Below are 8,055 nucleotides of genomic sequence, written 5' to 3'. Positions count from 1 at the left end.
TACAATAGAACATTACAGTAAAATAAGTATAGGAGGCTTTTTTCATAAAGACTTAGATCTTTGGGTGCATCCAGCACTTTCAAACACAATTTACAAGGCTCAACAGCTCACTAGTTTTAATCACTGGAACAGGTTGCCAAGAGTTGTTGGGGAATCTCCATCCTCGGATATTTTAAAAGTCATCTGGATACGGTCCTGGGCATTCTACTTTAGGTAACCCTTCTTGAGCAGAGATGTTGGACCAGATGACCTCCACTGGTCCTTTCACGCTTCATGCATTCTGTGATTCTGTGACAAAAAACAAACAAACAAACAAAGAAACAAGATGATTTGCTGTACAAATCTAACTCAATGACATTTGCTATCTTTACCTTTTATTGCTGAGTGATTTCCACATTTTTTTCTTCTCTAGTAATATTCAACTGTTAATGTCAAACAGGTACATAGAGAAAATTTGAGTGCCAAGTGGAAAAGATTGTACCAAAGACTAATGACCAGTATTTTTACACACTTTTAATTGTCATCTTTCTGAAATATATGAGAAACCAGCTCAAATATTGCCTAAGCTCATAGAATCATAGAGACTTAGGTTGGAAGGGACCTTAAAGATCATCCAGTTCCAGCCCTGCTGCTGTGGGCATGGACATCTTCCACTAGACCTAAACAGCGTCTCTGCCCGTTCTTGCCATCCTCTCTTCTGAAAACCTTGTAGCACTCAAAAGCAGTGTTCCAGTTGTGTAACTCAGTTTCTATTTTACACCCAAAGTTTCAATGACATTTTGCTTTGGAATTTTATACTATGACTGACACTGCTATCAAACTACCATTCCTGATAGTTTCGTTTACAATAAAAGATACACCTTCGCATCTTGGCAAAAATCCGTGTGAGAGGTAATTTAGTATGCTTGTTTTGCAATACTGACAAACTCAAGGATTCCATACAATAGCATAAGTGAAACCTTCTGAATTGTAGTACTTGAAATAACACCACCATTCTATATACTCTAATACAGGATCATTTCAGATCCTTAATCTGTATTAGCATTTAGAGGGAGATATTCGCATATTTCAGAATGAGCACAGAGGCAAGAGGATAAAATGGGCAAATGTAAATTTACCTACATATTTCTTCTGATTTGGAGATTCTCTTAGCCTTGGTGGTATACATAATTTATATATTTTTATATGACATACATAGTACAATTTCTATATTATTTTCACTCTTCAGTGGTCCTCCATTTCCTTGTACCCTCATTTCTGTCACCTATTTCACACCTTCTGTTTTAAACTGTAAAAGGATATTCCATTGTCCCTAAGACTAAGAATGAAAATGCACCCTGCAGCTGTTCCTTTGCTTCTTGCTGTCATTATTTTTTAGTTCTCTTCTGTGGGGTCAGAGGTCCCACACTCCGCAGGAATGTAAAAATGATGATGGTGTACACAGACATTTATTCTTTGCTAAAGAAATGGACCAGCATGAACATTTTTAATCTTAAGGTTCTTATATGCATATAGGTCCTTAAAAATGTCCCAATACTTTATAACCATGCAAACATTGACATGTTTGTGCCCTATAATCTCTGATTGCTTTAAAGTCTGAATATCTAATGAAGACTGCAGAACAGCTACTGGTGACTCGAGAAATTACAATGAGAAAATGTCACAAGAATGACTAAAGAAGAGAGTAAAATAAGAGTTTAGTGCCATTTCAAGCTGGTGTAAAAGGCTTAAAGTTATTTCTGTTGTGTGTTTGTGCTTTGTAGATAGATTCTATGAAGAAAGAAATGTTTTACTGAGAGAGGGAAAAGGAGGGGCATGGAGCTTGTTTCCTTATTTTTGTTGACATCTATGGTCCATTTAGGTACTACATCTATGCAGTGGTCATTTATTAGAATTTATTTAGCTTGCTGTTTCAAGACATCTTGTGGTCAGTCATTGGATTTAACAAGAGCAGAGCCATTTCATGCTTTGAATTCTTCCATTACACCTAAAGTTTTGTTTGAAACATTTAACAGTGGAAAACATAGTCTGAAAATTAACAAAAGAAATTGCTTCATGTTTGTTAAGTGCTTAAAGATGATAATAAGAAAAGAGAAAAACCTGAGATACTTCCCTGAATGTTTGCCACTAACAAAAGGCAAAAAGATGGTATGATTTAAAATATAATAAAACCATAGAGTATATTCAAATTCATTCCTAGCTGCAATTTAATAGTATGTTTCAGTAAAAGACAGGCAGGAATAAAGATTCAGTGATTTATCTGTTTCTCAGCCAAAGTAAAACTGAATGATCTGGCATTTTCTATCTGGATTATTGATGCTGAAACAATTATATTTCAATTTAGATGTTGTGTATTCTACTTGTTGCAATTATATTCTATACATTATATTTACATTCTTTACATTATATTTACATCCTGTCATAATTTGATCCTGTGGAGCACTAATTATATTATTAATAAAGGTGCACTATTTCTCCTCCATTGCATATCATAACTTCCTCTGTAGGTTTTGAAAAGTGCTAAAATCTTAAAGAAAATGGAAGACAATATCAATACAACATATATTTTAAATATATTATTGTTATTTGTATTTTATTGAAATAGCAAATATTCCATGTGCTAAAACAGAAGCAATTTCTGACACTGAGCCAGACATCATCATGTTTTATAACAATCCACGTGCATGGGAGCAAGAAGAGTTAGAAGAGAAGAGAAGATTTGACCTGTTTGCTTCTTCAAAACTAAGATACCTTAAGGTATCTTATTCTTATTCTTATTCTTATTCTTATTCTTATTCTTATTCTTATTCTTATTCATCTTATTCTCTGTATACAGCAGCCACAGGCTTATCTGTACTCAAGAAAATGTGTGGAAGAACTTCTTGAATTATTCCAGAACATTTCACTTAAGCATCATTGCAAGGTTCTAGAGAAATCTAAGGACTAAAACACAAAATAGATTTAAATATCTGCTCCTCTTGAAAAAAAAATATAGACGAGAATTGGAAAACTGGAAAATAAAATAGAAGGAAATTTGCTTTACAGAAGACTTGAGAGAGAATATATTTCCATCTGGAGATTGTAGTTCAGTACATTAACATATTGAAATAATACATGACAATAACACAAGAAAAAATTTTTACAATGACAGGTTCAGGTCCAAAACCTAAATTTGACCAGGATTACAGAGCGCCATAAATCCACCCTATTACTTCAAGAGATGGTTTTGGTGACAAAGGATTTCTTCATAATTTCCTCTTGAGTTATACAAGCTAACGGTACTTAAGACTTTTGGTTTGCCTACTCTGATGCAAAAGACAGAAACATAAAGTACACAGAAATAAAACCTTCTGATAATACTCTGCGCTGAAGTGCACTGAGGGGAATAACAGCAACTTCTTTCTGTACCAAAGACTCCTTATTGTGAAAAGCTATGATATGATATGATGTGATATGAAGTTATCTCAAGTATCATTGCTTGGGTTTTGTGTTATGGAAGAAATATTATTTTGGATCAACCTCATTTCTTGACATGCTGTAGGAAACAGTGATGCCATGAAGCACTGAGATAAGAGTACCTGAGAGTACAACAGAGAAAGATTTGAAAAGAGTGCATTTATGTAAAATCTATTCATTATTTAACAAGGTCAGAACTGTGCCCACAGATTCCCAGAGCCATGCATCTGGGCAGGATAAAAATTCAAAATCAGCGATCTCTTGCCAAAACTTTTTGTTTTTTCTAAAGTTTCTTACAACAATACAGGAGATAGAAAGAAGACAGGACTTTTAAACCTTAATCAGTCCCTACGTACTGTTGTCCTTTCTCACTAAATCTGTCTATTAGTTAATTTAAAACTCACTCTACAAAACTGACTCAGAACAATATGTATTGCATATTCCACTTAACAGAAAGTTTGGATGCACATACTATGTTAAGTTTATGAAAAAATCCTTCCAAAATGGCTGAAAATCATCTCTTAGACAATATTTAAGCTCTAAGTAAACAATTTTTCTGGAGTTCTGTGCAGAAATATTTTGGAAGACCTTGACATCAATCTTGTAAAGGGTAATGGATTTTTTTAGTACCCACATATCTAAGGTCAGATTTTACAATTATTAGGCAACTAGTTACACTGATCAGCTGCCACAGAGATTTTCAGAACATGGCTATCTTGTTTAGGTACTTCTGAAAATCAGCAGCTTTGGTACCTAATTAATTCAGAAGCAGTTTTTGTAATTTAGAGCTTAAGATTCTGTAAATTTCCTCATAAGTGGGAAGGGAGAGTTGGTTCAAATTGAAAGAGAGTGTATCTAGTTGGATATGAGAAGACAATTCTCTCCTGTGAGGGTGGCGAAGCACTTGCACAGGTTGCCCAGTAAGGTTGTGGATGACCAATCCATGGAGGTGCTCAAGGCCAGGTTGGATGGGGATTTGAGCAACCTGGTCTGGTTGAAGGTATCCTTGCACACAACTAGATGTTGTAACTAGATGATTTTCAAGGGCCCTTTGAACTCAAACTATTTTATGATTCTAGGACTCAAATAACAGTTTTATTTTTCAAACATATAGTAAATATGGATTTTTCAGGACATATTTCTGTGTGGATAACATTAAAAATTTAGAAATCTCACAAAATATTCAACTTTTGCTGCAGATGAAGTAGCTTTTAATGATATATTAACCAGTTTAACTGTATTCTTTTTTCAAATTTTTCATATTGTGCATGAAATTCTCATTTTCCTTCTTATAGTATCTGGCAATTCTTGATTGATGCCATTCCCTTCTCAGCTGCAAATGTAGAGCAGCTAAAAATAAGACAATAGAAGTAGTTGCAGCTTTCACACTGAGCTAAACCAAAGCTAAGGTTTACTGATCATAACAGTAGAATATATAGGATGGAAGGTTGAAATTTATCACAAAGACATATCTACAAATGGCTGTTATATACATAAAAAGCATGAGTGCCTCATTCAAACCAGAGTAGTGAGTACTTCAGAAGGCTTACTCTCCTCTAAGGGCACATATTACGTGTGCTATAGGATGTCTTCATGGTCTACTGAACCAGTATGTATTTCAGATATTAAAAGGAATATTTTATGTATTTATTCGACAAAGCAAAACAGACTCCAGGAAACCATTCCAGACTGTATTCATGCATATGCCATTTTATATGGCCTTTAACCAGTAGACTGGAATGGCTCTTTAGAAGCTGTTTTGGCTAATCAGGACCTTATGCATTAAAGATAATGCCTCCTTGATAAAACTCTGTGTTAATATTCTAAAGGGAATGTACTGCCGCTGTAGCCCATTTAAAATTGGCTTTTTATGTACTGTACACAGTGTTGTATGAAGGTAGTTCAAATTTAATTCTAGCTCTAGAGGCTATGTTTTTGACAAGTGAAATCTTTGGAACTTAAAATCATGTTATACATATCTTTAATGCCTTCAATTTTCCTAATATAACTCAAGAACAGCTCAGTTTGAAATCAGTATGATGTCTTTTGACAATAGATCTATTCCAGTTACACCTCTTGTCACAGAAGGAAGGATTATTACATGCAAATTAATTTTATAAGAGAAATGGTACAGAATAGTGTGATCAAGCAAATTTCACTGGACTTAAAATCTGTTTGTATATTTTCTGTAGCAGTAATACCTTCTCTCATTAATATTATACGTACTCAACAAATTAGAGAGTAAGACTAAGGTGAGATCAGCATATTTGTATAGATGGAAAACATTAAATCCATTTCCATGAATGCTTGAAAGCAATCAAGTTTCCTCATTTGTTGAACGTGCATTTCTAGTTCTTGCTGGGGATGAATAGTCCAGGCACATTCTCTTTAGTCTTTTTTTTTTTTTCAGAAAATAAACAGCAAAATTGGTATGCTTGGAAACCCTTTAAACTGTAGCATCTTCCTAGTCATATACTATCCACAAAATATAACTCCCATTACCTTGTTTCTCTTTCAATTCTGTCCCCGATGAATGTTTTGCAACTTAAAAATATACACTTCTATGTATGCATAAATATGCCTTCCAATTTGGTAAAATAGTCTCCCTCATGTGGAAAATCTTACCAAAATATTTTGAAACAAACAGCATTTCTCCTTAAAGCAGGTTTTTAAGCAAAACAAAGCAAAACCTGAAACAGTGACAGACTCTCAATGACACATTTCTGAATAGCAATATTCTTTATGCAGGAAGATATAGAGTATCTATTAAGCTTGTGTTTATAATGAAATTCCATTTCAAGGTGAACAAAGTGATCACCTAAATAAGTGTCACTGTGAACATTTTACTCTCCTGAAGCACTACACAATGAAATGGGCGAGCCTTTGATTACATAAATGTCCAAGGCAAAGCACCCATCAACTAAAAAAACACCATAACACCAAAGTGGAGGAGAAAAGCTTTGTGCTAGGCTTGTTTGGGATTGGTTGGTTTTTGGGTTATTTTGAGGGAGAGGGTGGTGATGTCAGTGTAGTTGCTTAATTTTCCATTTCCCCCATTATTCTTTTGTTCCAGACTATTCCAGATCCTACTCTGAGAGGGTGTTTTTTTTCTTCCTCAAGTGCAAAACTAAAGCTTTGAGCACTCAGTTGCTATGGAAACAAAAAAGACAGAAATAGTTTATGTATTTCAAAAGCTGTCAGCCTATATGCTGTGGATTTTGATAACTAAACCTAAACATGAACCATCTTTTTTTTAAAACCATTGTGACATTTATTATCATACATGACTGTTGCTAGGGAAAATAAGGCACCATTTTGTTTAGCTTTTTGCCCACCAGTTTTATAAACATTTGGGCTTTCAGAACTAATTTTTGTTCTTAATGACTATTTAGCAAACAAGAATGGAAACAAACACACAGTGAGCTGGCAAACATTGCAGTTTTCTCCATGGTTAAAATAAAGCAAATTGCAGCACAGCAATCCAAGTAAAGACACATTGAGAAAGACATATTTTAATACTTACAAATTTATCCTCAGCTACCTAAGAAAATTTAAAGAAAAATGAAGAAATTCTGTCTTTTCTGCGAGATATAACAACAAAATAATTTCTATGTGCCTTTCTAAGCTTTAAAGGTAGAGTTGCTGCTACAAAAAATATGGATATTTTCTGAAGTGAAAAAGCCTTCTCTGGGGATTCAGTTTTACTAGACACTAAAAGTGTCCATTCTATTGCTGTTCTTCAGGAAACTCTGATGGTCCCAAAATAAAGGTCTCATAACAAAGTCTTTTTAGCAGAATGTAATGATCCAGTTAAAGGAACCAAGACCATTACACAATATTAACTTTCTTAATAGTGCACCATGATGAAGGCCTGTAACCAGTACAAAACTCATTTTCCCAGAATGTACCACAGATTAGCTCAGTTTGGAAAACAGCTAAAAAATTATCACTCATAAAGCGTTTTTTTATTCTATAGGGAGAAGAGGAGAATAAAATTATGTCAGAATATTTTAAAATTTTGTGCTTTTGCACACAACCTTTCTTTTATACCCACAGTTTCCGAGACCATAAACAAACCGTGATTCAAAAGATCATGTCAGAAGGTACTTAATCGTGATAATTCCTCTTCAAAATATTCTGGAGTCACTGCTGGCATGTTCCCTTTCATTGCATCAAAAGTACAAGAAAATGGGTGTTTTACAATACAAGCAGGGATTTCAGGAGTGCTTATAACACAATTTCATTCACTTTGCCATTCAGAATGAAAACAGAGACATAGAGATGATTAAACAGAACAATTTTTAATTTTCCTAGGAATTAGATATTTACATATTTATTTATGTAACTGGTTTCTCAAATTTAAGTCTGTTCAGGCCTGAAAACTCAATCTGAAAATGAATAAAAATATTTATCCTGAAGCATAGAGCATTTTAATTTATTATTTATTAAAGTATATTTAATAATATGTAACTGTAAAGCAAAAAGGGTTCTGCAATAGTCTAAAGAATTTTGTAGTCTAAATCATGTAGATATTGACATTGATAGACGAAATAATTTTTAAAGACACTTTATTTTCAGTTATATAAGGGCACAAATTTC

This window comes from Aphelocoma coerulescens, chromosome 5, assembly GCF_041296385.1.
Source record: "Aphelocoma coerulescens isolate FSJ_1873_10779 chromosome 5, UR_Acoe_1.0, whole genome shotgun sequence".
In the NCBI taxonomy this organism is placed as follows: domain Eukaryota; kingdom Metazoa; phylum Chordata; class Aves; order Passeriformes; family Corvidae; genus Aphelocoma; species Aphelocoma coerulescens.
This window is presented reverse-complemented; position numbering follows the sequence as displayed.